We start from the raw sequence: 23396 nt of genomic DNA, 5'->3' as shown, positions 1-23396 counted from the left end.
CCTTCTGTATTTTTCTCATGTTTCATGAGAAGAAGTTTAACTTTAAAATCACTCCAGTTTTTCCAAACATATTCCTTTCTTAAAGGATAACTGCAATCAGAGCTCCATATCTGAAAATGATTAAAAAGTAGTAAATGCAACTAACCTACCTAATTACAAACTCCCTCCTGAATCATCCCTCATGTGAATAAGATTTTTTTTTTTTTTGTGGTAACTTTATCTTTCCTGATCTATGTAAAGTTCAGAATTTTCCCTAAGACTGTTGAGAAAGACCCCTGGCTACTCTACTCAAAAGCACACAATGGTTTAAATAAGAGAGAAATATCCTCCAACACTTCCCTTAAAGGGTCAGCAATTATTAATGAAGAGCAAGCCTCAAAACTTGCTATCCAGTGATTAAAAGACATTTGCTCTGGAACAGTCTCGCTGTCTCAAATAAAAGAGATGAAGAAGGAAATTAAATTCTTGAAGAAATAAATTTTGACTGAAGTGAGAAATCACACTAAGAAGCTAATTTAAGGAAGATGAAATTAATTTTGGTGACATTTATTCTATTTAGCAAAAACGGTGACAAAACATATAGGGGCTCTGTTAGCCAGAGATAAGAGGCGAGTAATTTAAGGCTGGGCACAGCTACAGTCTACAGCGATTTAATCCTGCTGCTACACATCCCTTGTGACCTATCATTAAAGGTTTAAAGTAAAACTGACAATTATTATTAGCTAGTAATTGGATTTTGGAGATTCAGTATAAAGTTAGGATAATTTAAATGACTGTTGACATTGGAAAGATTATGTAAACGCTCTGAATCAGCTGAATTTATCAATTTATTTAGTCTTATAAAACTGAGCATACCCCAGCACCAGGAAACCAGCATAGGGGATAGTGACTTTCTCAGAACTGTCCTCAGGGAGCCAGCAAAGACTTGGGACTCGGGTTTTCTGAAGGTAGCACCTAAACCTGCACACCAAGTCTCTGAAAGGAAGGTAGGCTTCAAGCATCTGGCTCAGAACCATCCAGATTTTTCTTCCACAGAGAACTAAGTACGTTATGCCTCAGATAATCAGGGCCTCCAAGGAGAAAAATAAGATCACCACAGGCCAATATCTTATGGGATTTTTAATTACAAAGGCTAAAATTCAGGAACTGAAGATGGAATCGAAAACACAGCCATCATTATAGATTTAGAGCAATGTCCCCTGGCCATTGTAATTTCTATAAGGCTATACTTCATAAATACTGATACAAACCTGCCTGCTCCTTTGTCCAAACACGGCACCAAATAAAATTGTATTATTTAGGGAAATACTTTACAAAATTCGTTCTGCTAAGAATGCAAGTGCATTAAAATCAGTAACAATAAGGTTTCTCCACCAACTGAGGCAAATGCTACTATTAACATTCTCCTCACTTTAAAATGCTTTTTTAAAGGGAAGGCTTTGTTTTACTCTGAAATAATCACATCCCTATTTTTATTGTATACATTCATTGGGTACTACTTAAACCGTCTCCTGGGTTTTAGGACAGTATATTTTAGGACAGTATACACTCACCCTGTTATATTCCAGAACAGAAGGAACCATACATATTTCATGTTTTCATGTTAGTTTAGAAAAAGTAATTTTATACCTTACAAATATTTGTATTTTGGGACTTCTAAAAATTCAACCTAAGAGATTATAAGAGCTACTGAATTTTAAAGGATACAATAGGTAAGAATAGAAAGTTGGTTAAGTCAATTGTGGTATACCCTTATGATGGACCATATTATACAGTCATTAGAATTCATGGTCCAGAAGAGTATGGACATTGGAGATTTTTTTGTATGTTGCTAAGTAATAAAAGCAAGGCCATAGACCAAGATATGACTTTTTAAAAGAAGCTGAAGGAATTCATATTGATTAAGTTATTTTTTCTCAGCCCAAATCTATCCTTCAATCTGCCCTATAATGCTGGGACTGTGAATTGCAGATTACATTTCTCCTTTACCAGGGGACACCTGATAGATTTCACCTATCGAGGGTACTAAAACAAGAATGGCAGGCTGAAGGAGGGGGAAAGGACACATTTCTTCCACTTTTTCCCATTTTTCCCATTTTCCAAGAAATGTCCCTCAGAGGTCTGGATCCCAGTTCTACAAGGCCCTGTATCCAAACTTCTAGTCTCTCTTTTGTTTCTCTAGCCCTAATGGTACGGTAACTGCTTCTTGTAGCTACTATGTCTGTTGTTTCAATGCTCCCTCCTTGCCTTTTTGGCCCCTCGATAGTTGTCTGCTGTGGGCTGAATTGTACACTATTCCATGGATAATGTTGAAGTTCTAACCCTCAGAAACTACAATATGACTGTGTTTAGAGACAGCACCTTTAAGGAGGTAATTGAGGTACAATTAGTTCATATGGTTAAGCCCTCATTCAATATGACTGGTCTTCTCATAAGACAAGATTAGGACACGAACACACAGAGCTAGAGGTGATCACATAAGCACAGAGCAAGAAAGCAACATCAACAAACCAAAGAGAAAAAGCTTCAGAAGAAACCAACCCTGCTGGTCTCTTTGATCTTGGACTTCCAGCCTCTAGAACTGTAAGAAAATAAATGTTTGTTGTTTAAGTGATCCTGTCTGTGGTATTTGTTAAAGCAGCTCTAGCAAACTAGTACACTGGTTAAGCAATCCCGATCTTAAAGGCTCTCTATCAAAATAGCTGGTATGCCAGTGCTCAGAAGTGGTCCTGGGAAACAGACCCTCCAAAATGGAATCGCATATCTTATCTTATTTTGGACATATCTTATCTCCACTGTAAACAGTTATGTCAAGATAATCGAATTATCAGGTGTTTGACTCTACCTACTACACCAAGTGTCTTGGCTGCTGCACATACCCAGCGGGTAAGGCAGCAATATGGCTGCAATGACTGCACTAAAGTATGTACAGAAAGAAAATCACACACTCAGGTCCTAAAATATCAGCTCACATCACAAGGGAGCCAGAAGGCCTCTAGAGCAGCCCTTTATAAATATTTTACCTTGGGAGGCTCAAATGTTCCTGGTGATCTCAGAGCCTTGGTATCATAGGACCGGTATTGTAAGAGTTGACCACTTGAGCTTTTGAGATCACAGAAGTACAATGGAAACAGACAATGTCCATTACTCAAGAGGCAGAATTGCCAACCACATTCAAAAATCAAAACTAGGACGTTAGAGGCAATCAGGAAAAGATGTTCATCTGTAAATGTTGTTGTTTGTGTTCTGGGACTCTTAGCTCAAGGTCACCAAGATGAAAAAGGCTTTTTTTTTCCCCCTTACATATCTCTGTGAGAAATAGTAATATCTGATAACAAGTATTTGCATGCTATAAATGTATCAACTGTAATAATGTAATAAATGTAATAAAATAATTAAATGTAATAAGTGTAATAAATATAATAAATGTAATTAAATGTAATAAGTGTGTTAGTGGGAACCGTCTAGCACTGAATGACAGGCCATTGAGAGTTCTTGTCTGTCAAAACATAAATTTATCTCAATCCTGTCATCTTCTCATCTTTGACCCTGAGAAACAGTTCTATGGGGATGGCTTTTCTACTGCTGTCTGATTCTTCTGTATGTCCACATGTCCACAAAGGAGGAGAGAAGAGCAACTCTCTGTCTTGGATCTTTTTGTCTTTCTGTGTTACACGTTCTCCAAGAGATGATCACATAAGCATGCACGTGTATATGGCCACACGAAGATTCACACCTCATTATTCACTATGGTAATGAAGATATGAGGAAAACGTGTGTAATGGAAACCCATGGGTCATTTGGAAGCCTCATTTTATTTCACTTTCTAACTCAATAAATGTTTCAGACAGGGCTACTTTCACTGCCCGACAGATGAGCTTGAACAGTGGGAAGTTGCTATTAAAAAGGCCACCAGGTAAAAATAAATAAATAAATAAATAAATAGAAAGAAAGAAAGAAAGAAAAAGAAAAGAAATGGCCACCAGGTATGTAAGCACAAATCAATGATTCTTGATTAAGTTTCCCTTGGATACATTCTGTCACTGGAGTTCACCCAGCCTCCCCTCATCATCTCTCATCAGAGAATCCCTGTCCACTGTGGACAGATTTTCTTATGTCTTTTGCTGCTGGGGGCATAGTGACTGGGGACCAAGCCACTCTGATCTCTCACCACATGTCCAATTGTACGCACTCTTGCAGATCCCAACACACCAGGCTCTCTTATCTCTGTATCATCCTAATGCCAGGCTCTCTTCCCAATACTTTTCCCTGCTACTGTCACCTAGAACCGATTCCTCTTCCTCCTTTAGGACTCAGAATAGATATAATTTCTTCCAGGAAGCTATTATTACCTTTCCTCCATTCTTCTCCCATGTCATATTTCCCTTAAGTGTAACTTATGTACATCTCCATCATAGCCCTTATACACAAATGGACTCTTCATCTGTTTGCATGCCGATTATTTTTTAGCACACTATGAAATGCTTGAGCACAGGAAATTTTGATGTTCATCTTGTAACCCCCACCCTTAGGAGAGGGTAGGCATACTATGGTTAATAAATGTTTAAGAACTTTATGCTAGGACATCCAAGGTACATTATGCAAAATTCTTGAAAGACTGAGAGAAAACACGGTCTATGCAGCTTCTTTGCAGAAGCAGAAAATGGCCTTAAATTATTTTGTGTCTTCTCTTCCCCATAAAGGATAGCAATCCTTCTACCAACTTCGTCAAAATATAAAGTTTATACCAGCTCAGCAAGTTGCCAAACCAGAAATGCTTGGAATAATAGCCCCCAAATAATAAAAATTCACTTCCTCATTCAGAACACTTATAGTGCACCTGCTGTGTGCCAGGCTTTGGAAGATATAGCTGTGTACAAGTTAGGTAAAAGTCCATCTCTAGCAGAGGTCACAGTCTAGTTGGGAAGATATATAATAAATGAGTATGTAAACATATAAACATGATGACTATAGTTGGTGGCAAAGACTATGAAGAAAATAAAGCAGTGATGTAGAATGTGGGTGGGGTCAATATGCAGCTGTCCTTTCTTTTCAGGATATAGTTCTCCTTTGAAGCCCTTCCCTCCCCTCTGACATCCAGCAATTCCCTTTATGGGGTCTCTTAGGCTCATTTACTTGTCCGTTATAATACTCTAAAGCTCTCAGTGAAAGCAGTGTTGCTTTGCCCTGGAAGAAGTAAATTACAAAGCTGACCTGTCATCATACTGAATCCTGTTACCAATCCACCTGCTGGTGGAGGGGTGTCTATCTCCTCTGCTTGGGGCAGCTGGGGCCCCACAAGATCCTGGTGGTAACCAAAGCACCCCATAAACTTCAGCAGCAGGAAGAGGCCCTTTCAGAATGATAGTCTTGCCTTTTGATTTACTATCATTTCCCTTTCCTGCATTTCCAACAAAACCCATAGGTCCCACTCACATCTCATTTCACTGTTGTTGGCTGTTTTCCCCTGGGGCAGCATCCAGCCCACAGCTACAGTATTTCAGTTGTGCTCCATGGATTTCTGGCCCCTACAGCTCCAGGGTTCTTCCATGAACCTGCCTTGGAGACAGAGATGTACTGCACTGAACAAGGACACTTGGAGAGAGACGGTCCACTCCTCATCCATGAGCCTTCCTTAGACTGCAGCCAGGCAAGTTGCATCCAGGCTGATGGAGGGGCCCAGTGGACTGGTAACAAATCAATCTTAAGAGATTCTGCAAGGGGTCCTGAACAAACAACTTGCCAGCTTTATGCATTGTGGCTCGGTGTGCTGCCTCGGTTGGGTGGAAGGAATGAGGCACTTGTAGGATTATTGAGCACAGCATTTGCACAGGGGAACTGTGGGAAGTGATTTAGCAGGCACACAGGTGTTTTCTTTAATTATGCACTATCGGGAACATGGGCTGAGCTCAACAACCCCCACTGTTCTCTATGTGTTTTCCCAGTTGTCCAAGACAGGATGCACTGAGTAGCTGTTATCTGGCTGAAGTCCTTCCTGGTGGCCCAGAAACAGGGCCTCTGCTCACTCGTACTCCTGAACCCTACCCCACCTTAGAGGCAAGTCTAGGTAGGGGAGTGTCCATTCCACTCAGCTTAGGCAGAGATGGTGCAGGATGCCAGGACAATGGTGTATCCGTGGGAGAATCTCAACTTCCAGTAGTTGGAGGTGACACAGCTGGGACATCATACCTGCTAGACCCAAAGCAGCTTGAAGTGAAGTAGTCATTGGGGAAAGTTGCCAAAAAGGATATAGGTAAGGAGGCAGAGATTGCTGGCCACTGAGGCTCTAGACCTTTTTTGGTGGCACCCTATCACTACCCACTCCTATCAACTGGAAGAACGGGACTTACTGTACTCTCTTTTTTCTTCATATGGAAAAACTGAGGTGTAGATGGAACTAAAACAATAGCAAGTCAGGTCTTTTGATTCTCAGTGCAGTTGTAAGAGGCTCCTCTTTCTCCTGGGCCTTTAACATACTTATGAAGGATTCGGGACTCTTGGAAAAAAAAAAAAGCAGATTCTGGTTCAGGAGGCCTAGGGTGTTGCCTGAGAGCCTGCATTCTTATATTTCTGGGGATTTCTTAGATTTCTGGAATTCTTATATTAATAATGGGGTTGCAAGATATTTTCTATTCCCTGGGCTCTTGGTTCATGATGGAGTGGCCTAAACACTTCCAAACCACACACTGGGATGATGGGATGAAGCTTCTATGTGCGCTAACCTCTGCTTGTTGCTCCACACAGTCTATGAGCATCTCAACTATCTTTCTAGAAGAAGGTATGTTTGCCATGATATCTATAAACTAAGGGCCTTTTGTGCCCTTTGTGTTTTGTATTATGTTTAGAAATGATCTAAGCACATACTCAGAAGTACATGAAGATGTTCTTAAGCCTATTTCATAAATGAATAAATGGAAGCTTGAAATTTTTCAATAATATCCCCAAGATCCAATAAGTACACATATCATAGCTTGGATGAGAATACAGGCTTTATGACTGTGGATACAGTACTCTCTGCAGTTGTTTTCTTTAAAAGTAAACATTTAAAATGTGCCCTCCCCAACGGAAAGAAAGAGAAGGAGGGAAGAGAGTAACCCTGCGATGCATTTATGAGACTACAAGTCGAGGAAAGGACTTCCCATTGGATTTTGGAGAATGGAGAGACCAAGAGTCCTGGTGACGCCACCAACTATTCCCGTCTATCCTCCCATATTTGCTTGGTTCACAACATTTAAATTACACTTCTGTATGTCCACCCTGTGTCAGGAGTCTTGGGAGATTCAAGAAGAGTAGAAGATAGCTCCTTCCATCAGGAGATTAACTGTCTAGTAAGGAAAAAGACCAGATCTCAGGAAACAAACAAAGAAACTCATCATGGAAGATAATCTGCCTCTACAACCTGCATTCATTAGCAAGGAATGTGGACAACATGGATCTCAATCTTGGCGACACAATGACATTATCAGTATTTATGACAGTGCTAAAGTCACAGAGATTTTTGACTTCATAGATAAAGGGAATACATCCTCAACTGTGACTTTGGACTAGCAGCATTAGCAATAACTCTTGGAAACACCCATTTTAAGTCCCTGACCTACTGACTCAGAAACTTGGGGTGTGGAGCCCAGCAATGTACGTTTTAACACCCTCTAGGTGATTCTGAAGCAGCTCAAGCTCTCTAAGCACTGACAGAGGGTGCAGCTTGGACACTGTTGTATTTTTTTTTAAAGCTGTCCAGATGATTCTCCTGTGTAGCAGTGGCAACACTAATGTAGAAAACAACAAAGACCAGTATCTGAGAGATCCATGCCACAGACAAGCAAGTGTTTAAGGGACAAATGATGGAGGACTTTGCATGCAAACAAAGACTCTTCTCTGCAAATCAGATATCATATGTGTGTCCTTCTCTGCATACCCCCCCCCCTAAAAAGCATAAGTTCCCCAGTGGCAAAGATCATAACTTCTAATTCCCATGTCCCATTCTGTGTTCACTACACAGTGGGTACTCAGTGTACATCAGTCACTAGCAATTACTGATTATTCAGGGTTGGAACTATTGTGAGCTAAACCTTTGGAAAAAGCTCAGGAAAAGGATAGGATAGCCAGAGGGAAGAAAACTTGGGTGAAGAGAAAAAGCACCTGAGTAACAGACATACATCCCTGATGCTCACTGGAAAGGGAACAGCATTGGTAGAAGCATTAACAGCAATCATGTCTTCTGATTCCTACCCTCACTCAACCACGCATTCTCAGTGGCACAAAAGCACGTAAAGAATTTATTAAACAGCATGAAATCCATTTAACGCTTCTCTGGAAGCACTAATTAGGTTTTGTATTTTGGGGAAGAGCAATACAAAACAGAGGGCAAAATCCTGGGCTTATTAACATTCCGTGTTTCCCTTTTGCATTTCTCCATGAGGTAGTGAACCTCACCCCCATTATCAGCCCCATGTGATGCAGGAAGTTCTTTTAGGGAGGACAGGGGGGAATATGTCAAATCTGGAGTAAAAAATAATAAACACTGGCACCAGGCTATCACTCTGTGGGGCTTTACCCCCAGTCCACAGAGTTCCCCATTTCCATTAATCAACATTTCTAGGAACATTACAGTTCCTTTGGAAAATCCAAAGTGCCTGGCAAGGCGGTTTTGATTTCCAGCCAGCCCTTATTTGGTGTTGTATGAGGAGGATCTGTTAAGCTTCATGTAATTAGCAGGCAGTGACGAGCTCTGAGAAGGGGATATTTTTTAGTTCGCTGAATCATACCAAATCTGAATCTATTTACCAAAAGGAATAAGAAATGTGCATCTGGCTAGACTCTTGTAGGGGCCTGAGAAAACCTTTTCATTTACTGACTGCTTATTGCTATTCTGTCTTGACACTTGGGATTCACAGTCAGAAGAGGGGAAGCTGCAAAGTTTCCATCTGGACTAGTAGGCCTAGCAGGCTGAGGAAAATGTTCTCGCTGGGGTCTGTGCATTAAGGGCCAAATTATAGTAATGCATTCTGATAGTTTTGTAAAGTGCCTACTAACAACTTCCTCTTAAAACAACAACAAGCAAGCAAGCAAGCAAACAAACAAAAAAACCCAAAATGAAACTGGAGCCAAAAAAGTTTCACAATCAGGATTTATGTGGCCCCCCCAGCAGCTGGGTCTCCAATGAGTGATTCAACAGTGCATTGGTCTGAGGGGTCTTCCGAACTGTGTCTGATATTCCTCCTGTCCAAGAGACAGAGATTAAGGTCCCCTATATCCCATCTATCTTCACATATGACCGCCAGGAAATAAAAATGTCATGTCAGTTTTATTCCATATTCATAGCAGCTGGAATGGCCACATCAATCGACACACAGAATTAGACAAAATTACCAATAACCTTGTCTGTGCATAAGCTATCAATATGCTGTTTTTATTCATCTAAACGTTTACATGAAACTAAAAAATAACAGCACATTCTTCTATGATTGATTAGCACTGAAAATAAAAACAGTATTAAATATCCAATGCAAGCTGGTTTAGGTTCAGAGATTTACTGCGATGTCAAGATATAACATGAAATTCAACAACCCACCCTTGTCTTGAAGAGTAGGGTGGCTCCTTTCCCTGAGTCCTCTGATTACACATGTACACATAACGGTGGGGCCAAAAAGTTTTTTGTTTTTGTTTTTGTTTTTTTAATTAAACAGCCATTCTTTTAGAAAGCACTAGGAGTATGAAAAAAATAAGCTATGATCCAAGTGAAAGGGCCCAGAAAATGATGCATATCTCTCTGGCTTGTTAGAGAGTTCTGGGGTGGGGGAAAGAGTTCTCCCATGTCCCTTACTATGAGATGAGGCTGACACAGTACATCACATGCTCACATCCTTATGTAGGCATATTGGGTCTATAAGATTTATCTTTATCATTACAGAAAATACCCACTAAACAATTAGTCATTTCTTAGTATTTAAGGTGGTTACTTCCTATAAAGTTTCTGCAAATACTGAATGAGCAATGTAGCAATCCATTGCTCTTAGGGAAAATACAGGGTTGGATTCCTGAAAGCCTCTGGTCACAGAAAGCTTACCAACCATCAGTATATAACCTTGTTTTATGTGTGATGTGTTTAAAGGAAAGCTGTTTAAATATATTATTGGTTCATCAACATTGAACTCACAACAAAAACCGTTTCAGTTGATACTGGAACAAAGCTTATCTAACACATGTATTTCCTCCAGAAGGCATGTCACAGTAGGCTTCTTCTTCTTTTTTTTTTTTTTTTAAGATTTTATTTATTTATTTGATAGAGAGAGATCACAGTAGGCAGAGAGGCAGGCAGAGAGAGAAAGGAGGAAGCAGGTTCCCCGCTGAGCAGAGAGCCCAATGCGGGGCTCGATGCAGGGCTCCATCCCAGGATCCCAGGATCACGACCTGAGCCAAAGGCAGAGGCTTAACCCACTGAGCCGCCTAGGTGCCCCACAGTGGGCTTCTTAAAGTAGGAACACTGCACAGCACTTCAGCACTAAACTTGGAGGCAATTTGAAACCTCAAAATCATCAGCCAAAACACAAAAATGTGAAAAGCATCGCCATGCATAGACCATGAACATTTGCCTATAGTGTGAAAGTTAGAACAGGAAGACAGAGTGTGACCTTATTTGACCTCAGCTGGGAACACATCTGTGGGGAGATTCAAATTTTTTGTTGTTCTGTGCATGTCAGTGAATGACTATGAAGGCATGCCATGAGTATTGATTTGAGGGTTACAGACAGATTTTAGTGGGTAGGCAAATTTGAAAATATGGAATCAACTGAAATACTGAGGATCAATTGTACCTGACCTGAACTAAGGCTGACGCAGAGAGAAGAAACTGAGAAAGGATTAAACTTTGAAATGTCAACACCAAACCCTGAATGTTCCTTCCCAGGGAGAGCTCGACATCAAGTACTGTCTTAGTCTGTACTAAAGAGAAGCCTGCAAGAATGCTAAGGACAGGACCATGATGGTTCTTGGACACAATGAAATGCAACTGACTATCCCCAGACATCTAGGAAACTGCAGAAAATGTTCAAGGTCGGTGTTATGGCTAAGAATACAATTTGAAGAACAGCTCAACTTCATATCTTCAGCTTAACTTTTGTGTTCCTTAATAAATTAAAAGCAGGGATCAAAACAGAAACAATTTTACCCAAGTTCACTTTTGCAGGATTAATATTTCAGACAACTAAAAAATCAAAGAGAAGGGAAGAAAGAGGTAAAGAACAAGAAAAATTCTATCAATGGGAAGGTGGAAAAATAGATTGGGTACATCAGATCACCACTTTTTATTTAGTGTTTCAACATTTCAAATTACTATTTAAAATGCTGCTTTTTTTTTTTTTTTTTTTGGTATGCATGCAACTTTCTCAAAAAGGTCTTCTTGGTTTTCACAGTGCACAAAGAAACTAAGTATTTCTTTCAAGTAGCTACTTGAGTAAAATAGGAAGACATCCTCACCTCAGAGCAACTCTCTTTTCAAAAGGGTGTAGACATTTTACTTAGCCATAGTTCTAAACTAATGTTCTTTTATGTATCTTTTCAGTGGACATCTGAGTAGTAGCTGGCTCTGGTGCTACATCTTGTGTCCTCCATGATTGCTTTCATAGCAGCAGAGAAGCTCCAGCTCAGGGACTGACCTCTCCTTCTTCTGAGAATCTGGCATATACTGAGCATGCTCTTTGTCTCTATGACAAAACTTGAGAGTGAGGCAGTGTGCTGAGATATGCTCTCTTACAAAACATATTCAGTGGGTTAAGTAAAAAGAGTGGGGAAATAGCCTCAACACATCCCACTGTAGAAGTGTGATCCAGGCGCAAAGCATAAAGCTGGGATTGGATCTGGCTATTGTCCCCTACGTAACAATGGCATCGGGAACAGTGTGGAGACTGGATGGCTATTTATGGTAGGGATGCTGTGCAAGGATGTGGTCTCTGAGGAACACTCCTACCCTTTCTTGACCCCCTCAACTTCTACCTGAAGGAGAAAGAGGAGGAATATTAGTATGATTTGCCAGGTAAGAAAACATTTTCTTCAGTATGGTACATGAAGCTGGAGTCACTGGACCATACAAGCTAATGTGGTCCTTCTAGCTTCCTTTCTACCATATTCTTCTGCACAGCCACAGTAGCAAGGTATATCACTTGGGACACTTCCTCCCACTCCTTACAGGCTTTCATCTCTGTGATATATCTACATAAGATGGTCCCAGAAGACACGCCTGCCTTCTCATTCCCTATGTACTCCTGTCACACAACGGATTGCACACTAATTCTTGTGCTTTCCCCTGCTGCTATGCAGTATGTGTAACATTTTCTCACAGCACAGTGGTAAAAATTTACAACCTGATTTTAAATTTGGAGTGGATATAGAGAGTAGAGATCTTTTGGCCTTCTTTTGTTCTAGTATAAACCTTAAGTTGGCCTATAAGGATTAAGATAAGGGAGTCTTCTGTGGAATCCATACTAGCCCATACTGGTGTTTTTTTATTGGGGCATGTTCCTCAAGTCCCTGGCTAGGATTAAAGTCTTACCCCATCTTGTTTTGGTCTCTATGAATACATCTGTCTTGGCACTTTGTAGGAAGCAGTGACTAGCAGACTGCAGGATTCACCTATTATAGTCCTGGGGTTAAACAGCATTTTAAGATCCTCAGGATTTCATAGCAATCCAATATCACCAATATATGCCCTGTTTTTCACTTACAACCAAGGGATTTTCACACCGGATGAGAAGCTGAACTAATGTCCTTTGACACATCCCTTACCTCAGTTCTACAATGTTCAGCAATTCTGGATGGCCACAGATGTGTCGAAGGGCAGCACACAGTTTTACATTTTAAGAGACCAATTTTTGTATGAACAAAAATCACTCTTACTCTCACCTTCAGACTTTAAAATTGACTTGGATGTGAGCACCTGGGTGGCCCAGTTGGTTAAGTGTCTGACTCTTGGTTTTGGCTCAGGTCATAATCTCAGGGTACTGGGATTGAGCCCTTTATGGGGCTCTATGCTCAGTGGGGAGTCTCCTTGAGATTCTCTTTTTCCTTTTCCCTCTGCCCTTCCCCCTTGTGCATTCTCTCTCTCTCTCTCTCACTGTCTAAAGTAAATAAATGAATCTTTTTAAAAAATTGATTTTGATGGGAAGCTGAGCAACATGACCTTTCCTGGCCTTTCCAACCCTGGCTTTGTAAGATGAGGAAATCATGGTCCAAACTAAAACTGTGCATTCCTCATGGCTGCTCTCCCAAGCCGCAAGGAAAAAAGAGGGCAGAAATACAACTTGGCCTCAGCTACACCAGATCCCCGCCCTGGCTTCTCCATGAAGGAGAAACACATGTAAAAACTCCACCCCAATTGTCCTTCTCTCAACATCTCGACCCCTCTTCCTGTGGCTGTGAAACATCAGAATTTGTTCTTCTCAGCATCTGAGATCTCTGAAAAGCCAGGAGATTACAAATAGCCCTGGCAGTTTCCACAAAAGTCTACTCCGGCACTGGGCACAACAAGGAAATCCACACATCTGGCCCAGGGAAAGGAAATGGAAAATACAAATGAAAGAGAAGCCAAAGTCATGAGGGATGAGAACAGCTTGCCTCTCACTGAGTGAATGCAGACCAAATTCATTCTAATGTCTCACCAGGTCATTTTTTTTTTTCTTTCTGCTTAAAGGGACACATGGGTTTTTGTTTGTTTGTTTGTTTGTTTTTTAATGTTTACTCACTATTTCTAGTTTTCAATTTGTTTGCATGGTTTAGGATGGCCAGGTTGGGACAAATAATAATGTAGCCTCTGAGTGACCAAAATTTACCTTTTGAGGGGTTTGAGTTAAAAACAGGAAAATACATATTAAAAACATTGTTTCTTTAACGATGGAAGCAACACAATGAATAGTTCTTCTATAGACAATGTTGTCATTCAGTAGTAGCCAATGGAGATCAGATTCCTTAATGCAATAACCCAACCACCAATCTTTTGTATATCATTCTCCTCCATCTTATGCCTGATTCTTCCTAGGAATTGTTATATACATCAAATCAAAACATTAAAAATGGATGTTATGGATTCAGCTTCATACCTAAATGTCACTGAGAGCCCCTGAATGTGGTTTCAAAATAACTTATTAATGAAGCAGTTGTTGTGTAAGCGAAGAATAGTAGAATATAAATAGGAAGATGTGATTTTCAATTCAGACTGTTACTAATTGCCTGTGTGACTTTAAGAAGTCGCTGAACCTTTGTGAACCTTCATTACATTTCTTATTTTTAAAATGAGTTTTGAGGATAAAATGTTAAGTATTATACAAATGTGGAATGTGTATTACTTTTTTCTCATACAACACTGTATTTTTATCTTTGACTTACTAATACTTAGTGCATTAAATGTCAGTTGTGAACACTAGGGCCCTCAATCAGCCAGTTGGGTTATAATTTACTAAAGGAATTTCTGGAATCTGTGCACCCAACTGCTGAGCTATAGTCAAAATCCATGTTATCTTCTATTTAAAACATAAATTTTTTAGTTTCTACAGGAAAAAAATTTACAAATGCATAAATTTATGTTTTAAACCTAGCATAAAACATGCTGTTGTGGTTACCAGTTTATCCATCCTGTATGATTTATTCATAAACAATGTAAGACTAGATAATCCATAACATGGCAAACAAATGTGCCCTGGTTTTGTTCAAATCATTCCTCTAAGCAGATGCTTATCATAGCTACCTCAAAGTAAAACAGATGTTCCACTGTTGAAGATCTTGGGAATATATGTTAGGAGAAGACTGTGTATGTTGTGAAAGCCACAGTAGGCTGGAGGGCTTGGAGTTCTCTTTGAATTCATATATACTTTAGCCATGAGACCTCATTAAACATATACAAGAAACTATTTAGTTGACAACTAAAGAGACCAGTCCCGACTATTTTATGTCAGCATGACCAAATCTGATGTGGCAGAGACCCAACAAATCTATCTATAGAAAGAGCAGCTGATTTAGCCTGATTGAAAGATTCAATGTGTCCAACTGACTGATCAGTCCTGCAAAGACATTATGGGTTTCTGACCAGTAGGGAAGCCTGGTCACTGATGATGACTATCTTTTAACTGTTTTTTAGAAACACTCCTCCCTTACTCCAGAGACCTCTAAATGTATCTAATGTAATATTACTTATCATTAATATTAATATCATTAATATCTTTACTTGCCATCTTATTCAGGGACCACTATAAGCCAGGTACTGTAAAAAACATGAGATTCAAATATATAAAAGTGCAAACCCTGCTCACAAAAAGCGTCCTGTTGAGTAGAGAAGTTACATGGCATAATGGAAATACTCTCATATTAGCAATTAGGAATCCTAAGTTATAACCCCATCAGAGTACCTAAAACTTAGTGGGTATTTGATAAATGTGTGTTTATTCAGTTTATGAAAGAAAATATGAATAAACAAATAAAAAAATGGGTGAATGAATGAAACAAAACATGCAACCTTTGTTGCTAACTCATTATTCTCACCACTTTAAAAGCCCCTCTCGGGATGCCTGGGTGGCTCAGTTGGTTAAGCAGCTGCCTTTGGCTCAGGTCATGATCCCAGCGTCCTGGGATCGAGTCCCACATCGGGCTCCTTGCTCTGCAGGGAGCCTGCTTCTCCCTCTGACTGTGCCTTCCACTCTGTCTGCCTGTGCTCGCTCCTGCTCACTCTCTCTCTCTGACAAATAAATAAATAAAATCTTTAAAAAAAATTAAAAAAAATAAAAATAAAATAAAAGCCCCTCTCCCTGGGACTTCTTATAAAATTTTAATTAAATACAAACTCTTTACTCTCACTTAAAACTTTTTTTTTTCTGGACCCTGCTTCTTTCTCCATTCTGGTCTCACATGATTTTTCTGTCAGCCTACTACATTCCAACTATACTGGCTTTATTTTAGATCTTCTACTCAACACCTCTACACCAGCTCTCCTGCCTTTTCTGCTTTCTGATCTCATCTTTATGGGCCTGACATCTTTGGTCATTCAGTGTTCATCTTACATTTCACATTATTTGCCTTCTAAAGGAGTTGGAGTAAACTTCAAACTTGATAATATTTCAGTGACTTTCAAACACTTCAGGTGCAGCAGAAACAGGTAGATGATTACCTCTTTTGTTTAAAAAAGAGGTAAGTGGTCTGGGGTCCATATGGTGTCCCCACATCCCCTCTACAAGAGGATGGCCTTGAGGTCCTGACCCAGAACCTTAGGGCTGCTTACCATTTATTATATGCTGCCCCCAAACTGAATGCTATTCCACACTTATATATATTTGAAGAAGTGGAATAGGGAAACCAGTTGGTTTAAGCTATGTCATAAGACACCACCCACTCTATCACTACTTTGATAATCCATCTGATAAGTGACTTCTGAGCTATACAGAGCTAGAATTGTAATCTGTATTTCCAATCTCTTCAGTTTCTCTCTCTATAACCATTCATATTACACCCTGCCAATCAAACAATGAAGAAAATAGGGGTAGATTTTGGAGAGAGATTATCCCCCTGCAGAAAAGATTTACAATTGGTAAGGAAAGAGTACTGGGAGAAGCATCTACTGATGAACATAGTCTGCATGTAGCACTGTTGAAAGAAAAACTGAAAAGTCTCTCTGATGGTCTAGCTTATTCAAAATATTCAGTTGTCACTGAAAGTATATACAACTCAATTCAGAATACTCATACAGAGGAATGCTTCCTCCTCAACATCTCAGATTAAGTGACATGACTTCAAATTTCAAGATTAAACTCCTTTCAGATTAGAGTGGGACTAAAGCAAGGAACAATCCATAAAGCCTGCCCATTGGTACTAGGCTAGAAGTAATCCTATTCAAAGATGAGTATGTAGAAATACATATACACATCTGCTACTGGAGAGTCTGTAAAAAAGATAACAATAACACTTAGGAAAAAAATCTTTCCTACTAAAGATGATATATCTGAAAAATGATTTCAGATAAGGCAGACAAAAGATTTTAGAACACGTCTATTTGCTATACAAAAAATATAGCAAAAAACACACTCACTCTGTTGAAAAGGATTAGATTGTCAAAAGATAGCTTGTTCTCAAATGAACAAAGAGATGATAAGGAAGCTGACTGAATTAAGAAAGTAGCTAAAGAAACCCAAAACATAGTGGTAAAGTGATAATCCATATTGGAGACAGTAAAGCAGGACTGACATCATAAAACATTAAATGAATAATGTCAAAAAAATTTTGGAAAAGATTTCCCAATATTTAGAGGAGAAAAAGAAATAAAGAGAAAATGAAAGACATGGAAGACAATTTAGATCTAAGTAAAGAGAGGTGTTACTGAGACGGAAATCAAAACAACAGAGAATTTACCATCATAAACCTAAAACTTATAAAAACTTATAAGTAAAAGGGCTTAGGAAGAACAAAATAAAATAAAATTTTAAATGACAAGAAACATCAAAGAAGTTTCATTTCATTTTCAATTTCAATGGTAAATTTAAAGTCTTACAAAAATTAAAAGAAGAATAAAAGCTTATCTCTAAAGTAGCAAAATATGGCGCTTCACCCTTCTTTGTAAAATCAAATGTCAGAAGACAATGAAACAATTTGTACAGAGTAGTGACTGGAGAAGTTTATAACCTGAGAAATTTATATCTAGATTGTTCATATGAAAAGTTGGCAGAAAGACATTTTGCTAAGCTTAAAATCATGAAAGATAAATCATTCATGTTTCCTTCCTGAGAAAGCACAAAAAATGAATACCTGTCAACTGATAAAGAGAAATCAAGAACTCAAGACTCTAACACTTAAAGTATAAAAGAAATGGCAAAGAAATTTGAAACCAATTAATTTTTAAGATCAAATATGAGGAACTGTCACATGGGCCCACAATTAAATTCAGAGTCTGAAAAGATGTTGTCTATGCAAAACAAATCAGAATTTCATGATAAAATGTTGATATCCTAATGACAGATAAAAGGAGTAACTGGTAAATACAGAAAAGGGGAAAGTCAGGTTAAGCCCAGATAATCTGAATTCCTCATTAGGAATTAGTTTTTGAATTGGATAGACAAATACCGTTTTAATATGCATTTGATAAGCAAAAGAATCACCACTAGTAAAATCAAGGAAAGGATTTCAGTCTTACAAATTATCTACATACAATGAAGACAAAGACTAGAATAAAAGAAAGAAAAAGCAAGAAAGCATTATGAAAGATGGCAAAATTCAACCCAAACAAATGTTATAGCAATAGACTTAAATGGCATAAATATTAGGAATAATTTGTGTTAGAAAAATCAAAGGACACAGATCACTAATAACATTAAAGTAAAATTTAAAAATGGCTTAAAAAGAGAAATAATGGTATGAGGGAAAGTCTTGCAGAAGGCAATAAGAGCTACAACATTCCAAGCAGGAAGCAACAGCCTGGGAAAAAGAAAACATTTTGTGCCAATAAAAGAAACCCAATGCAGAGAAGATATAATGGACACATAACTTATGTGGAGGATAATAATATGAACAAACACCAAAATATATACTCCAAAAAGTGCCAGAAATAATGAGTTGAGAAGCATCATACAGTTGTCAGCCTATGATAGGTTAAATAAATATTAAAAGGAATGAAACCTTTGAATAGTATAAATGTGAATAAATATATAAACTTACATACATACACATACATATCCTTATACTCTTCAAAAAGAAAATACAGGCTTCCTTCTAATACCCATATGGCATTTAAAATTTGACCATTCACTCAATATGTTTGATAAGATTTTAAAGAAAAAATATTCTCAAACATTAATGTGATAAAACTAGAATTACAATTAAAAATTTTAACAAAATTGAAATGAAATTGGAAATTTCCTAAAATGATTGGACCAAAGAGTGTAAATAAAATTATAACTGCAACCTACTTTGGAAATAATGAAAATAAGTATATACATGTCAAAGCTTACAGAATATAGATACAGCAGTAATAAAACATATAAGGCTATGAATAGATAGGAGGTAACTAAAATGTATTAAATAATCAGCCAAAGGAGTCACAGAGTAAAAGAATACACATAAGAAAAATCTGAAGGAGAAAAGAAGACCATATATGCAGAAATTACAAAAAGCAGAAATATTAAAACTGGTTCTTAGCAAACCAAAAATTGAAAGAAACCTAGAATTCTATTTGAAATAAAAATTTAAGTAGAAATTAAAATAGAAATACACAGACAGACACAGGAATTTTTCAAAGGACAAACATACAAACAGAATTTTCCATCTCTCAAACAGGTAAAGTTAGAGAAATAATAGTACTAGCTAGAGAATGGTTATGCTACCATTGGAATATAAACTAGAAATACCATATTTAGATAGAAATGCTTCACTATGTATCAAGTACCTTAAAAATATTCATACTTTTACTCGGTAATTACATGTTAATTTATACTATGAGAGATATTAACATTTTTGGTGATTTATGTTTTTATAGTACCTCCATATGTTGGGACATTAAGGAGCTGTTAACAAAATTGCTTTTGAAGATTATTTAATGACACTTTAAATCCACCCTGTAATGTCTGGAATAACGGAGAATGATATAAATCTAAATATTCACTGTGAATCCCACTTAGTGAAAAGCAAAATTTAGACAACACACTGAAATATTAATTATAATTATTACTGGTTACTTAAATATTTTCTGGATACTTTTCTATAGTTGCCAAAACTGATAATAAGCTTGAATTCTTCTACAATCAAAATAATTTTTAAATTAAATATAAAAGATTTCTTACCAAGATGGCACTATGGATCTACATATTCAATATCTCTTCTTCAAAATAACATAAAAAAGCAAATTTATTTTATATTATTTTTTAAAGTTTTATTGACTTATTTGACAGACAAAACGTGCACAAGCAGGGGGAACAGAAGAGGGGGAAGCAGGCTCCCCATGGAGCAGGGAAAATTAGAAATTGTATCTATACCCAACACAAGGTAAATTTCTCCAGACACCACAAAAGTACAAAAAAACAGCAAGCAGTAAAAGCTGTAACTATGGTATTGTTGAATTCTAAGTATAAATATAGACAAAGGCAGTAAGAAGTTTATCAAGAACTAAATGCTGAATTAGAATCACAAGCCAGACTCAAAGCATAAAACTGGCGTCTGGTAGGGTCTCCCAACCTGTAGGGGAAAACTACTGAGAAAGGTCGGGCTGTGGATTGCATCAAACCATGTATGTATGAAATAGGAAGGAGCAAAGCCAGTCCCACAGAGCAGATTTGTGATAAGATATTAAGTACTGGATATGCAATATCCGTAATACCAATCATGATGGGACAGGAATCCCAGCCCACTAACATAAAACCTGTTTCTGGTTTGAGATTCTCAGAGAGCCACACAGTAGCGAGTGCAAATCAGAAAACTCTGATCGATATTTAAAGATTTTTTTTAACATTTTATTTATTTGTTTGTTTGATACACAGAGAGAACACAAGTAGGGGGAGCACCAGCCAGAGAGAGAGGGAGAAGCAGGCTCCCTCCTGAGCAAGGAGCCCTACGTGGGACTGGATGCCAGAACCCTGGGATCATGTCCTGCACTGAAGGTAAATGCTTAACTGACTGAGTCACCCAGGCACCCCTAGATTTAAAAATTTAAAAAAATTTTAAAGTATAACTTCTACTCTAGACAAACAGAAAGCTAAAACTCAAAAACAGTAAGGAAAAACAGGATTGAGAAGATATCCAACAAAATCAACAATTAGAGGATGATTTAACTCCTAAAAAAAAAAAATGCACATAACACCCTCTAGGTCCATCTGTATTGTCACAGATGACAAGATTTCATTCCTTTTTTTTTTTTTTTTTAAGATTTTATTATTTATTTGAGAGGGTGAGTAAGGGAGAGGGACAGAGGAAGATGGGGAGAGAAAATCACATAAAAAGGAAAAAGTGGTGGTGGAATGAGGATATTTTGGGGTGCTATCTGAAACAGGATAGTCAGGAAGACCTTTGTGTAGAGACCTGCGTGAAGTAGCATAGCAACACATGTAAATGTCAGGCAGATGAGTCTGTAGCAGATGTGCAAAGGTCCTGAGGCAACATCAAGTGATCCAGAGAAAGGGAGGAAAAGACTAGCCTAAAATAGGATCAGAGAGTAACAGGAAAGTAGATCATGGGGTTTATGGCAAGGTAAAGGCCATGGCAGAGACTGTGGATTTTACTCTTAAAGAAATGGAAAGACTTTGGCAGCTTTAGAGCAGAGGAACAACATGATTTGATTTACATATTTAAAGGACCATTCTCATTGCTGGCAAGTAATGACAAGAAGTGTTTACCTGAGTGGAAGCAGTTCCAACTGCAACACATAGACCACAGTTATGGTGTTGTTGTCAAAGTGGTTCCGATAGTCAGATCCAAGCTATATTTTAAAAGCAAAGCCAACTGGACATATAGATAAATTGCACATTGCTGGGAGAAAAAATAAGGAGTTAGAGATGACTCTGAAGTTTTTGACCCATGGGACAGAAAAATGAGTGCCATCATTTTCCAAGAAGAGGAAGACCATGCAAGAAGCAAGTTTGGGAGTTGAAGAAAACAAAAAATGCACGTTTGTTCTTAGCATACTTTATAGAGTTACACAAATGTGCCAGGTGTGAGGGTTCAAATGAACCCTCCCAAATGTTCATAGAATATCAAACAGATCGTATTTGTGACTACATGCCAATAAATTAGAAACCAACAATAAAAGACAGGAAAGACATGATTTACAGACAAAGAAAAAAGCAAACTCCTAAATGATTAATGGGCAGAGAGGAAATTGCCATGTGAACTAAAAAATATCTAGACTTACAAATGTCAAAGGTTTGCTGCAAAACTTTTGGGATCTAGTTAAGGCAATACTTAAAGAGAAAGAGGTAGACAAAAGCAAATTGATTTTAAGCTTAAAATAATGAAAATAAATAAATTAACTGCAAATCAGAAAATAACTGAGTAAATCTACAGAAAGCAAAAGGAAAGAAGAGGCAAAATTAACAACGAGAAAAAGATAAAAAATAAATCAACAAAAGACAATCCTTTAAAGGAATAATGAAACATATAAAAATCTAACATGAATCATTAAGAAATCAAGAACACAGAAATAGTTAAGAATGAAAATAAGATATTAGCACACACACAAAAAAAAAAAAAAAAGAAAAGAAAAAGCAAAAGCCTGGATACAGGCTTTGAGTGTTGCAAAGGACAGCAGAGAAACAAGAACTCTCAAACACTTTGGGTTGGCAATGACTGCAGGCACTTTGGAAAGCCATTTGGAAATAAATAATGAGATAGTTCTAAAAATACCAATTTTCGGTATATAGCTTCAAAAAACAGAAGTCAAAACACATAAAAATGAAACCTTACACATTTCTGCCACAGGATGGACATATATGAGTGTGCATTATAGCTTTGTCACAACAGCAAAATTTGGAAATGGTGGACAAGAATGCATCAGTAAAGCATATTATATTGGTATCAGGGAAGACTGCCCAAGAGTCAAAATGAATGAACTCTGTTTACACATCAACATGCATAGTTCTCAAAAACAGTGTTGATCAAATAAAAACAGGTTGTCAAAAGATACAGAAATATTTTCGCATCTGTGTTCATCAAGGATATCGGTCTATAGCTCTCTTTTTTGGTGGGATCCTTGTCTGGTTTTGGGATCAAGGTGATGCTGGCCTCATAAAATGAGTTGGGAAGTTTTCCTTCCATTTCTATTTTTTGGAACAGTTTCAGGAGAATAGGAATTAGTTCTTCTTTAAATGTTTGGTAGAATTCCCCCGGGAAGCCGTCTGGCCCTGGGCTTTTGTTTGTTTGGAGATTTTTAATGACTGTTTCAATCTCCTTACTGGTTATGGGTCTGTTCAGGCTTTCTATTTCTTCCTGGTTCAGTTGTGGTAGTTTATATGTTTCTAGGAATGCATCCATTTCTTCCAGATTGTCAAATTTATTGCCGTAGAGTTGCTCATAGTATGTTCTTATAATAGTTTGTATTTCTTTGGTGTTAGTTGTGATCTCTCCTCTTTCATTCATGATTTTATTTATTTGGGTCCTTTCTCTTTTCTTTTTGATAAGTCGGGCCAGGGGTTTATCAATTTTATTAATTCTTTCAAAGAACCAGCTCCTAGTTTCGTTGCAATTGCACTATTGGGTATTTACCCTAAAGATACAAATGTAGTGATCCAAAGGGACACATGCACCCGAATGTTTATAGCAGCAATGTCCACAATAGCCAAACTATGGAAAGAACCTAGATGTCCATCAACAGATGAATGGATCAAGAAGATGTGGTATATATACACAATGGAATACTATGCAGCCATCAAAAGAAATGAAATCTTGCA

General features: G+C 37.9%; 1 protein-coding gene across 1 annotated transcript in view; it reads right to left on the bottom strand.

The window, feature by feature from the left end:
* Nucleotides 1–23396, bottom strand: part of LRMDA (leucine rich melanocyte differentiation associated) — a 1051049-nt gene that overhangs the window by 76581 nt on the left and 951072 nt on the right. The window lies entirely within an intron of this gene.

This window comes from Mustela nigripes, chromosome 4, assembly GCF_022355385.1.
Source record: "Mustela nigripes isolate SB6536 chromosome 4, MUSNIG.SB6536, whole genome shotgun sequence".
In the NCBI taxonomy this organism is placed as follows: Eukaryota; Metazoa; Chordata; class Mammalia; order Carnivora; family Mustelidae; genus Mustela; species Mustela nigripes.
Note: the sequence above shows the minus strand (reverse complement) of the source record. Positions and strands in the feature narration are given on the sequence as shown.